Source organism: Sarcophilus harrisii, chromosome 1 (assembly GCF_902635505.1).
Source record: "Sarcophilus harrisii chromosome 1, mSarHar1.11, whole genome shotgun sequence".
NCBI lineage: Eukaryota > Metazoa > Chordata > Mammalia > Dasyuromorphia > Dasyuridae > Sarcophilus > Sarcophilus harrisii.
In genome coordinates, this window is record NC_045426.1 from 504443790 (window position 1) to 504457123 (window position 13334).

General features: G+C 32.8%; 1 protein-coding gene across 2 annotated transcripts in view; it reads left to right on the top strand.

Annotated features, from left to right (window-relative positions):
• The window catches only part of RALBP1 (ralA binding protein 1), a 48675-nt gene that overhangs the window by 6118 nt on the left and 29223 nt on the right, over window positions 1-13334 (top strand). The gene's annotated exons all lie outside the window — the stretch shown is intronic.

The following is a 13334-nucleotide window of genomic DNA, read 5'->3' on the forward strand; positions in this document are numbered from 1 at the left end:
TTACTTAAATTGAGTACTTGTATATAAATAAAAAAAAAACCAAGTTATGCATCCTTTGTAACATTTTCCCAAATAATGCTGTTTGACAATATTTTTTGGTAGGATTTTAATTTTATGGTAGGAATGCTACAAGTCACTGATGATAATAATAAAAAAAAAAAACAAATCAAAATAGCATCTGAGGTTTCAACTTAGACCCAGCAAATTGGTAAATTTGACAAAAGAGAGGAATATTCTAATGTGTGTATCTGTCTATTGTAAAGACTGGCACATTAATGAATCATTGGTAGAGCTGTGAATTACTTAGTACACCTTTCTGGAAAACAGTTTGGAATTATGCAGATAAAATGACTAAAATGTCCTTCCCTTTTGATTCAAATGCTTTCTATTAGGTATATACTCCAAGTTGTCATTGATAAATGGCCAAAAAAAAAAAAGTATATATAGCATCACTTTTTGTGGTTGTAAGAAACTGGACACAGAGTAGATACCTATCATTTGGGTATGGCTAAACAAATGATGACACCTAAATGTAATAGAATATTAACTGTTAATATAAGAAATGAGTAATATGATCAACATAGAGAAACAAACATTGACTTATGTGCAGAACAAAGTTGATAAGACTCAGAAAAAAAACAATACACAATGACAGTATGTAAATAGAAAGGATCACCACCACAGAACAATTGAAAATGAATGTAGCAATGTTAAGAAGAACAAACTGAGCCTTTTCCCTTTACCCTTTGCAGAGATAGTTGTGGGGGCTGGGAATGCACTGGTGTGCAACATTCAAAGGAATGTCAGATTTTTTTCAATATAATGGTTAGTTTTGCTGGATTTTTCTTCCTTTTTTTTCATTTTAAACAAACCAATTATAATACAAAATTGTTTTTATATTTTAATATGTACAACATATTGGATTGCTTGCCATCTAGGGGAAGGGGATGGGGGGAAAGAAGGGGAAATTTGAAACAAAAGGCTATATACAAGGGTCAATGTTGAAAAATTATCTATGCATATGTTTTGAAAATTATAAGCTTTAAAAAAAATAATTGTTTTAAGGGTAGCAATCTCTGGTTGCCTTAGTTATTCATCACACATATGAAGTATTGTGTTCATAGTTCTAATTACCAGGTTTTAAGAATGATCTTGATAAGTTGGGTAATATCTAGAGGAAGGTCCAGGATGAAGCAGAGAATGTTTGAAAGAACCTGAAGTTAGCCTGGAAAGAGAAAATTTGGCCATGGCAGTAGGAGAATATTCTTTTTTCTACAAATCTTCAAGTATTAAATTTTTGTCATTGATCTCAAAGGCAGAAACAAGGGCAGTGTTTTCATGGTTCTGTTCACCTCATTTTTCATTAGTTTATACTTATCTTCTCAGATTTCTTTGAAATTGTCATAATTTTTAAATCACACAATAACTTTGCATTGCATTCATCTGTAAGGAAACATTTCTCAACTGAGCTATTTCAAAATTGAATGGCCTCCCCTCAAGTAGTTTTTCCTTTTGTTATAGATCTTTGAAGGCTCTATAATTATCTATTGGGGAATTTGTAATGGAGGTTTTATGTCAGATATAATACTAGATGGCCTTTCCAAATCTTGAGGGAAGAAAGAATTAAGTAATGACACTAAGGTTGTAAAAGAGAGAGAGAGAAGCTGATTGTTAGTGCCACCGACAGAAATCATTACGATATAAGAATGAGCAGGCTTGGGAAAGCTTTGAATATTTTGATTTTGAGGTACTGGAATTGTAAGATTAATTAGAATGAACAACTCTGGGAAATGAATGTGAACCACAACATAGCATTTCCACTTCCCTCTGTTTTTGTCCGCTTGCATTTTTGATTTCCTTTTCAGGTTAATTTTACCTTATTTCTAAGTCCATTTTTTCTTGTGCAGCAAAATAACTATGGATATGTATACATATATTGTATTTAACATATACTTTAGCATATTTAGCATGTATTGGTCTACCTGCGGTCTATGGGAGGTGGTGGGGGGAAGCAGGGGAAAAGTTGGAACAGAAGGTTTTGCAAGGATCAGTGCTCAAAAATTACCCATGCATATATCTTGTAAATAAAAAGCTATAATAAAAATAATAATAATAATAATAATAATAATAAAAGATCAATTAGAATGGAAGTTTTGCAGACACGTTCTGTTTCTGCTTTTGGCCAAAGCCACAAACAATTGTACCAGCTTATTACTGTATCTGGAACATTGTAAACAGGTAATAAATGTTTGTTTATTGATTGACTGATGAAACATTAGAGAAGGAACCATGTGGAGATGTGGGACTAGAATTTAAAGAATTCAGAACTAAATATTTGAGATTTAGAGGTTTTCTGCATGGTATAGTTGAAGACCTCAAGCTATTGTGTTTCCCTTTATAGTCAGACTTCTTTAAAAAACAAAACAAACAAAAAAAAAAACATGTTATCCAGTATTCTTGTCTCTTCCCAGGCCATTTAACTCAGTTGCTAAGTTTTGTGAATTCTAGCTCCACCGTATATCTCTAAGTTTTTGTCTGTTTCACTTACTCTTCACCTTTTGGGTCAAGTCTTTCATTATCTCTTGCCTGAATAATTATAGTTTATTAATGCACTTCCTTCCCTCTAGTCTCCTATTTCTAATCTTTTCTGCCATATCAATAGTCCTAATTAACAAATCTGATCATATTACTCCTTTGCTCAAGAAGCTTTAGTGCAGGAGTCCTTGATCTATTTTTGTGCTGTGCACTCCTTTGATAATTGGATGAAGCCTGTGGACCCTGTCTCAGAATAGTACTTTTAAATGCATAAAAATAAAAAAATAGGCCAAAACAAAAAAAATTGGATTATAAAGGAAACTAAAACTTGATTTTAACTTTGGCTTCACCTGTCTCTGTACAATCTGTTATAGACATACTGGCCTGTCTCTGTCCTTAGCAATAAACAGCACCTGAACTCCAGTTTTTTGTTTTTTTTTTAAATTAACACTTAAAAGTAAAATGTATTTTTTTAGTAGCTTTTTATTATTTACAAGTTATATGCATGGGTAATTTTACAGCATTGACAATTGCCAAACTTTTTGTTCCAATTTTTCCCCTCCTTCCCCCCACCCCCTCCCCCAGATGGCAGGATGACCAGTAGATGTTGAATATATTAAAGTATAAATTAGATACACAATAAGTATACATGACCAAACCGTTATTTTGCTGTATAAAAAGAATCGGACTCTGAAATATTGTACAATTAGCCTGTGAAGGAAATCCAAAATGCAGGCAGGCAAAAATATAGGGATTGGGAATTCAATGTAATGGTTCTTAGTCATCTCTCAGAGTTCTTTCCCTGGGTGTAGCTGGTTCATGAATTCCAGTTTTTAATCAGCTCAAACAAAATGATTAATCAGTTAATAAATAGTTACTAAACTCTTACTATGTGTGGCAGGTACTGTGCTAAGTAATGGGAATACAAAAATGACAAAAACATTCTCTGTCCTAAAGGAGCTCACGTTCGAACTATAGAAAATATCTTTCATAAATGCATATTCAAGAAAGATGGCTTTCTGAAATACCCACTTGTTAAACAGCTCAGATGAATCTTGGTAGGTTTCTTTTTGTTGCAAATGTGAGTTCAGGGCTATTTATTTCTCTGTATCTAATTAATTTTTGATCCTCAATTTCATTACATGTTGAAAATAAAATCACCAAGAGAACAGATGCATTAATTCTTAGGAAAATCACAAACTAACCCGTCATGAATAATAGGAGCCTGATAAATGGTGTTTGGGAGGTCCATGTTGCCATATCTTTTTCTTGTATTTTTCTCTCCCATGTAGATGTAATATATCCAATGTATGGGTGGAATTGTGAACCTTCCTTGTTTTCCTTTGACATTGCTGGGTTACCGGTGGGCCACTTCAGCTGTTCCGTTGGTTCTTATTTGCTCCAATATGTGACTAGCACATCCTTTTTGAAGTTCTTGTATGCTTATAAATTTCTTTCTTAGCTCTCATTTCAGGTTTCCCTTCTATTTATTACATATTATAAATTCATCACAACCATTATACTTCTCTCCAGTGTCTTCTGTAGTATTCAGTTTTGATCCTTTGGAGAATGTATTATCATATGCCTTGAAGTCATATGACAACTCTAGTAGTAAAATATTGTTTTTTTTTTTTAAACAGATGAGTCTTTGTTTCTGGGGAGAAATTTAGAATTGTTAAAGGAGTTTTATCATTTTTGAAAAGCCATCCAATCCATTCCTTTTCTTTTGTTAAATTTTGAGCCTAACTCATCCAAATTTAGTGTCTGTCTTTAAAAGTCCACTCCTCCTTCATTCTCCACTTTTAAAGCCCTTTATAATCTGCCCTCTTCCCATCTGTCCAGTCTTCTAACATTTATTCCCCTCTTCATACTCTAATTCATTGACTGGCCTCCTGGTTGTCCCATGAACTAGACACTTTTATCTTTTGGCTTGAGGCATTTTCACTGACTGTTCCCCATTCTTGTAATTCACTCTTCTCTGAATCACTCTACTGATCTCCCTGGCTTCTTTTTAAGTCCGAATGTTCTACAGGAAGCTTTCCCCAATCTCTCTTAATTATCTTCTCTCTGTTAATTTTTTCCCTATTAATCCTGTATGTAGCTTGCTTTGTGTTTTTTACATGCTGTCTTTCCTTTAGATTGTTAAAATTTTTGAGGGCAGACTCTTTTTGTATTCTCAGTGCTTAGCATGTCTAGCATATGGTAGGAACATTACAAGTGTTTATTAGTTATTATTAGCTGATAGTAGGGAAAACCTTGGTTTGAACCCCATTGCAGACACTAATAATGAAACCTTGGGCAAAAACCTCAGTTTCCTCTTCGGTTAAAATGGTTGTAATAAAAGTATCTGTTGGACAGGGTTATTATAAAGATCAAATGAGATGATTGATTCTCCAATTAAATTAGAGCAGCTATTCTAAAAGTGTCTTATAGGGATTTGAGTCTCTGAACCTTTTAAGGCATCTGTGAGATAAAATTATTTTCATAATAATACTAAGATTTTAATTTTAGATAAGGTAAGTATCAATAGTTATATAATCTACATAAGCAAAAATTCTTGGGATCCTTAATAATTTTAAAAAGTATTTATTTTTGTTCAGTCATGTCTTTTTACTTTTTCCTTTAGCTCACTTTACAGGTGATAAAATAGAGACAAACAGGGTTAAGTGACTTGTCCAAGGTCACATAGCTACAATGTGTCTGAGGTCAGATTTGAACTCGGGGAGATGAGTCTTCCTTACCCCTGGCCAGACATTCTATCCAATGGGCCAACTAGCTGTTCGTTTTTTAGACTGTAAGGGAGTCCTGAAACCCCAAAGTTTGACAACCATGAGAGAATTTAACAAAGTTTTTTTTTTTTTTTTTTTTTTTTTTTTTTTTTTTTTTTTTTTTTTTTTTTTTTTTTTTTTTTTTTACACAATTCCTGATAATCTGTCCTTTAGGCTAATGCTATCAAACTAAAAAAGAAATTTAACACTGCAGGCTGAATATTGACTTAGAAAACCACAAATTAATCTTAGCTATGTTGTGATTTTATTTATTTTATTAAATGTTTCCCAGTTACACTTTAATCTAGTTCCAGTATAATTGGGCAAGCCTGGTTTTGACATCTTTGCTTTTGTCATTTCTATGAATTGTGCCTCTGCCACATCTTTGATCCCCATCTTTTTACTCCATTGAAAAGGCAAGAATATTCAATACAGTGACAGTATATGATTTTGCCCTATACTCACCTGCCTTTCTTCTACCTGTTAGGAATTCATTATGTTTTCCTAGAACATTATTTGTTTTTGAAGTTGGTGTTTAGTTTCCTTTGAACAAACTTTTTTTTTTGAATGAAGTTGCAAGTGCCAAATGATTGCTGCAAATAAATACGATAGAAATTAAGAAATGAGAAGAGATCACTGTGCATTGGGATATTTAGACAAAAGTTCAGAAAACCAGGTAGAAACTTGAGCTGGCTTTTCTGGGGTGTGTGGGATCTAGATAAGAATTAGAGCATTGCAGTAAGCTGAGGAATGCAGTTTAGTAATAAGTAGACAGGTTTGACCTGAAACACAGGATTTATTTGTGCAGAGAAGTAGTGAAAGATAAACATGGATAGGTTTAAGATTAGGTTGGAGAAAGTCTTGAGTACCAGGTTGAGGTATTTGAACATTCTTCTTTCTGCAAGGGGAAGTCATAAAAGTTTTTGGAGAAGGAAATGACCTGCTGAAAATAATGCTTGGGGAAGATTAATTTCTCTGAAATATATACAGTTAATTGGAGGGGGAGAAAAAAAGATTAGGCTGGGAAACCAGTTAGGCTATTACCCTAGTCCATTGTGAATTAGGGTGAGTGGCTATTCGAATGCAAACAAGAGGTTGCCTGTGATAACCCTAAGAAAGGAAGAATTACTTGCTGGGTAAATGGGATGTGTGAAAGGTTAATAACCAGACATTACACTTTTATAAAAAACCTTGATATTATCATGGTTAAGTTCACTCTGGATCACTTGATCTTTCCAGCATTTTTCCCCACTGTACTTGCATTTATACATTCTATATTCCTGTCATACTGTCCTCTTGGTTTCCCATCTTATCTTGCTTTCCATTGACTGTGAGTTTGTTCAGGTTAACTCCTAATACCAAAATTCTTCTCTTCAAATACAGTTCTTTTCCTTTAGGTCTTTTCTGATACCCCTTCCAACTTAAAGGGATGTTACTATTTTTTAAATAATACTTTGATTCCTCAACTCTAATCTCATTCCTTATATCTTGCTTATAAATCTTCCTCTTGTGTAGATAGTATACTGCTTGAAAGAACAGATATTTAAAAAAATTTTTTTTCATCTTTTTACTCCTGATATTTAACATAATATTACCAAAGTCGCTACTCAAAATATAATCATGTAATTCAACCAGTTTTGTGAATTTCAAGAATAGCACTCTGAGTAATCCAATACAAAACTTGACTTGGAGTCAGAATCTTCTACTTTAGACACTTTACTGTGTTACTGTGGGCAAATTAACAACTCTCTTAGCCTCAGGGCCCTCATCCAGAAAATGAGGGTGGTGGTAATGCCTAACTCAGAATAAGGTTGTTAGGCTTTAGTGAGATCAAATTTAAAAACAGAATGGACTCCTTTGAAATAGGTAGGGATTGTTCTTGGAAGTTTTCAGTCAAAGGTTGATATTTATTTATTAAGTATTTTGTAATGGGGATTCCTTTTAGATATTGGATTAAGTGACTAGAGTCCCATCCAACTTAAAATTCTGTGTTGGTGATTATTATGATGATGATGATTCCTTAGACAGGCCGTATCTGGAGTATCATCTTCATTTCTGGGTATCAAGTTTTAGGAAGGACATTGGTGAACTAGATAAATTCTAAAGAAGAATGACTTAGGATGATGAGAACCCTAAATACCATGTCATTTGAGGAACAATCGAAGGAACCTGGAGGTATTCAATTTGAAGAGTACACACTTAGAAATGACATGATATGAAATAGCTATCTTTTAGTAATTTAAGGACTGTTATGTGGAAGAGAAAATAGGATTTTTTTTTTTCATGATAAACTTCATCATTAACATGCAACTATTTCAGTGTACAGAGAGATGCATATAAAACCCTAAATTGTTACACAATTTAAAAATAAGCATATTAAAAAATTTTGAATTAAAATAAAAAAATAAATATATTAAAATTATCACATAGTAACTAACAAAATTGCCCTATTCTCATTTTTTTTCCTGAGGCAATTAGAGTTAAGTGACTTGCCCACTATCACACAGCTAGGAAGTGTTAAGTATCAGATTAGATTTGAACTCATGTCCTCCTGACTTCAGGGGTGGTGCTCTATCCACTCCACCACCTAGTTAGTTGTCCTTAGAATTGCCCTATTTTCAATTCTTTTTTGTTTTCATCTTGTTATTTTATCATTCTGCTTGGTGCTAGGGGACAGAATCAAGGTGTAATGGATAGAAAGGACTAAGAGACTAATTTTGACTTTAAGGATAATTTTGCAGCTAATCCAAAGTAACATAAGCTGTTTGGGGAAGTAGTAGTCTTTTACTATAGAGCAGAGGTTCTTAGCCTGGATTCTCAACTTTAAAAACAAATATTTTGATAACTATTTCTATAACTTGTGATAGTAAGTGCCATTCACATCCAAAGTGGAGACTGAGTATGGATCAAAATAGCATTTTCATCTTTTTGTTGTTTATTTGTTTAATTTTTTTCCTTTTCTTGTGTTTCTTTTCCCCATTTTGATCCGATTTTTCTTGCAGCATGATGAAAATGGAAATATGTTTAGAAGAATTGTACAAGTTAACCTATATTGGACTGCTTACTGTCTTGGGTGGGGGGAAGGATGGAGAGGGAGAAAAATTTGGAACACAAGGTTTTGCAAAGATGTATTTTTGCATGTATTTGGAAAAAATTAAATGCTATTTTAAAAAATAACTAATATTTCTGTGTAATTGATTTCTTTTATAAAAATATATGTTTTGTATGCATTTAAAACATATTTTGAAAGGAACCTTTACCACACTACTGAAGTGATACATGACATAAAAAATCAAGAACCCCTGCTAGAAAAATAGCAAGCAGCATAAACTCATATTTATGTAGCACTTTTAAGGTTTGAAAGAGTGCTTTACAAATATTAGTTTATTTTTTTCATCACAAAAACCCTATGATATTGGGTGCCTTATTTTACAAATGAGGTAGCTGAGTTAAAGTGAGATCTAGGTTGAGTATCCCACAGCTAGTAAGAATGTGAGGCTGGATTTGAACCTTAGATCTTCCTGACTCCAGCTTTCTAGCCATGGCACTATCTACTTCCTCTTGAGGTTTTCAAGTAATGGTTAAGTAACTCATACTTTGTTTGACAATTGTTGAATAAAATGATCTCTGAGCCCTCTCAGGCTGAGATTCTGGAGCTACTTAACCTTTCTGAACTTATTTCCATTCCAAATACTCTTTGTATCTTCTACCTCATAGTGTTATTGTGGAGAAAGTACTTGGAAAAATTGTATGTTGGTTGTTACTACTATTACTTTGGTTTACTCTTTACACTGTAAAAGATATTTTAAAAAACTTAATTTTTCTCAGTTACATGTAAAAATAATGTAGAAAATTTATGAGAAAATATGAATGGGAACTATGAACTAGATTGGTAGGTATGCAGGGGTTGTGACCTGTACCAGTGAGTGTGTGTAACAACTCTGATGAGGTCACAGTTGTATGAGTATCTAAATTTTGATTATTTAACAAGAAGTATCTGATCTTTTGTCTTTAGAAGCAGGAGTGACTTTTGACAGCTCAAGCAATTATTTGTTCTTTAAAACAAGTTAATTGTACTAGTTCAGTTCAATATTGTGTGATTGGAAGACTATATTTTTGCCTTTAGAATAATAATCATAGCTAAAATTTATATATAAAATACTTTACAAATTTACAGAGGGCTTTATACATAATACTTCATTTTGTCTTTACGGCTACTTTGGGAAGGAGGTGTTAATATTGTACCCATTTTTTGTTTAAGAAAACTGAGGCAGACAGATTAAGTGACTTCTCCAAGGGTCATACAACTAATAAGCATGTGAGGCCAATCTTCCTAAATCCATAAAAACCTCTTAACAACTGTGCTATCTACTTGCCTGTTATATATCCTGGTGCTTTCTCATTTATAATAAAAGTTACCAGGTTTTGGGATTCTGACTGTGACTTCTTAGTGCTTAAATTGCTTTAATATGGGTGTTTTGCGGTTTTTTGTTTGTTTTGTTTTTTTGTTTTGTTTTGTTTTGGAGAAGATAGCTCTGGATTCTGTCTGCAACACTTATTGCACTTTTAAGGATTTATTTCATGATGTGATAGATAGATTTTTCTGTTAGCCTTCTGTTTGATTTTAGTAGATGATAGATCTGAGCATTTTTCATCATTTCATTTATTTGTTTTTATTATTTAAAAAATAATATTCAGACTTTTTTATTCATGGTTTTCAGGGAGTCCAGTGATTCTTAAATTGTATCTTTTTAACCTGTTTTCTAAATGAGTTATTTTTGATACTGGATAACTTAAGTTTTAAAATATTTTTTTCAATTCTTTGATTTCTCCCCTCCCCCCAATATTTCTTGTCTCATGGAGTCATTGATCTCTGCTTAGTTCATTCTAGTTTTTAAGTGAGTGCATTGCTTAAATAAGGTTTATTTCTTTTTCTTTGAGATTATTTATTTCCTTTGAATTCTTTCCTCCAGTCCTTTATTTCACCTTTAATCTCTTGCTTTAATTCTTCTATATATTCATGTAGTTTTTTACTCTAGATGTGTAATCCTTAAATTTTGCCAGAGGGATTTCTTTGACTCTCTTCCTTGCCACTATTATATACAGTGTTATATACTTAGAATATTTTCATCTGTTGACCTGCTGAACAACTGCCTCTCCTCCTCCTCCCCCCATCAAAACAAATGAACAGAAACTGAGGTTCTTGGAGTTAGAAAGTCTTGTAATTTCACTGTCTTTGATGTCATCTAGTACTGGGCTTGAATTCAGATTTTCCTAGCATTAAGCCCAACTATTCACTGTATTTAGGTGGCATTGAAGCTTCTTAAGAGCTTCACATATTGTAGAATTCAGTGCCCATTCAGTTGAGTTCATTTTACACTGGAGAAAAACTTTTCATCTTCCCACTCCCATCATGGCGAGGGGAGAGGGAGACACAACAAAAAGCACCACTGTGACATATACATAGTCTAGTAGAACAAGTTTTTACATTGGCCATATCAAAAAATATATATATTTTTATTTTTGAACTGTGAATTTTAGGGCTAAATCTAGATTTTTAAGGTATGAAGAGTAAAGAAGAATGATTTTTTAATTTTTTATATAAGGGTGTGGAAGACCTGTATAGAGGAGATGGGAGAAAGATTGAAGGGAAAAGTCAGAGATTTATTAGAACAAGATTTTGAAGAAGGTGGGAAACTTCATAGCCTTTGGTGAGAAAGAAGGCCCAACTCTGGTGGAATTGTGGAACATAGGATAGAGAATTTTATTTAAAAAACAAAACAAAACAGTAGTATTCAGAAGAGAGGGTTGGCTTAGTATATGAGACACTGAAGAATCAAAACAATTCCTATTTTCTTAAATAGTAATTTGAAAAAGTGTATTTCATAGCCATTTTAGTTATAAAGTCTTTCAGGTAGATTTCCTAGTGAGTTTTAAGTTTTATTTATTTCAAAACTTTATGTATTTTCTGCTAGTTGTAAAACTGGTAAAGCAAGCTGTTAACTTCCTGGCTTCTTTCAAAGATGTTATTAATTTTAACAAACTATCACTTTTATTGTTAAACTCATTTCATCGGATTTTAATTGAGCAATTGTTCTTCATTATTTCTTTTTATGTTGCTTGGTCCTTTTGCATGGATGAATGATTCTTATTATGCACACTGATTAATAAGAATTTAGACAGTAAAGGTTATTTCAGTAGCAGTGAACGCCATTGCCGTGTAGAAATGGGAATTTCATTTGTGGTTTTGACTTTTTGATCTGTTGTCTCAACTGCTATTAGCTGTTGTTATGCTTTGCCTTATTTTGGCAAGTAAGTAGTCATTACTTCTTAAAACTTTGAAAAGTACTTAGTTTATTTCTTGATTGCCAAAACTCCCCTACTCTCATATCCCCTGGAAAATCCATAATATTCATTTTAGCGATTTGTAAACTATTAAACCAGTAGGAAACAGGATTGAGTCCAGACTTGAAAGATGGTGGTTCAATTTTTTCATGACACAACCTGTGCGACCCTGGGCAAGACACTTAACTTGCATGGGCCACAATTTTCTCATCTGTAAAATTAGGGAGTTGACAAGAAAGACAAGACCCATTACAGATTTGTTTAATCAGGCAAAAAAATCCTGCATTAGTCACTTCCAATAAAAAGGAAATGCATTGAATAAATGCTTGCTCTCTTCTCTCATTCCTACCTCCTTGTATAAATTTAAACTAAATGTTTTACACACACACACACACACACACACACACACACACACACACAAAATATAGAAAGTAATTAGGGTTCCAGAGTAGCAATAACAACTGAGAACATCAAGATAGGTCTCCAAATAGGAAATGAGCACCTGAGCTGTTCTGTGAAGGTAAAAAGAAGAATCCCATTCAAAGGCATGGAGGTTCAAGATGTAATATTAACTCACTTGGGTAGTGTATACAGATACTACTATATTTGCTTGTTGACTTTTTATTCCTATCTAATGATTGTTTTCTGCTTAAATATCAATTAGGAAAGATTTTAAAGTTTAAAGGCACTCCCTTTAGCCTAATAGAGACCAATGAACAAGCATATCTTTCTTATGCACTATCCAGTTCTAACCTTTAATTATTGCAATAAGCACTTTATATTGCAGTGTTACTTACAGAATGATTTACATTCTGAACCCTTTGCTTCCTTTTCATTATGCCATTCTATTTAGAAGTTGATAATGACTTTATTATCTATCACATCAAGTCTAAATACATATCTAAACATAGATATTCTTTACTGTTAGAATATAAACTCTGCAAGCAAGATCTCTTTCATTTTGGTCTGTATCCTTAGCATTTAGTAAAATTAACACCCTACATAAAATTGGTGCTTAATAAATGATGAATTGGATGGAAATTTAACTTGATACAGAAGATGTAGGAGAACGAATACTGGATGATATGGAAAGTCCTCAGGTTTGCTCCTGGCTTTATCACTTAAAAGCTTGTGGTTATGAAGAAATCATTCATCTCCTCAAGAGACTGAGTTTTCTCATTTGTAGGGACAAATTTCTGCCTGACAATTTCATAGATTTATGGTAAGAATCAAGTGAAGTTATCTGTTTATTTCTATGAAGAATTTAATCTTTTTCTAGCTTTTATTAGTACATGAGAAGGGATTATACAGAGTCAAGAGCAAACTGTTGACATGAGGAAAAATTGATTTGATTTAATAATAATAGTAATTAGTTCATTATATGAGCTGCTTACCAAATTTATAGATAATTGTCATGTTTCAGAAGTGCAATGGCTATCATTTCATGACGGATCAACTTAATTGTAAGTTATATGACTAGCAATAAGCACTAATAAGTTTTGTTTTCCTTGTTTATTGTTCAAATATATTATAGTGGGCCCAACTTAAAAAAAAAGGAACTTTGAATAATTACTCAAGAGTATTTCAGAATGGTGTTTGTAGTGTTTCTTTCAAGGAATTTATTTTCAAGAACACTTATTTGAGGATTATACTTTTATTGTTGTTTAGGCAGTTGGAGTTAAGTGA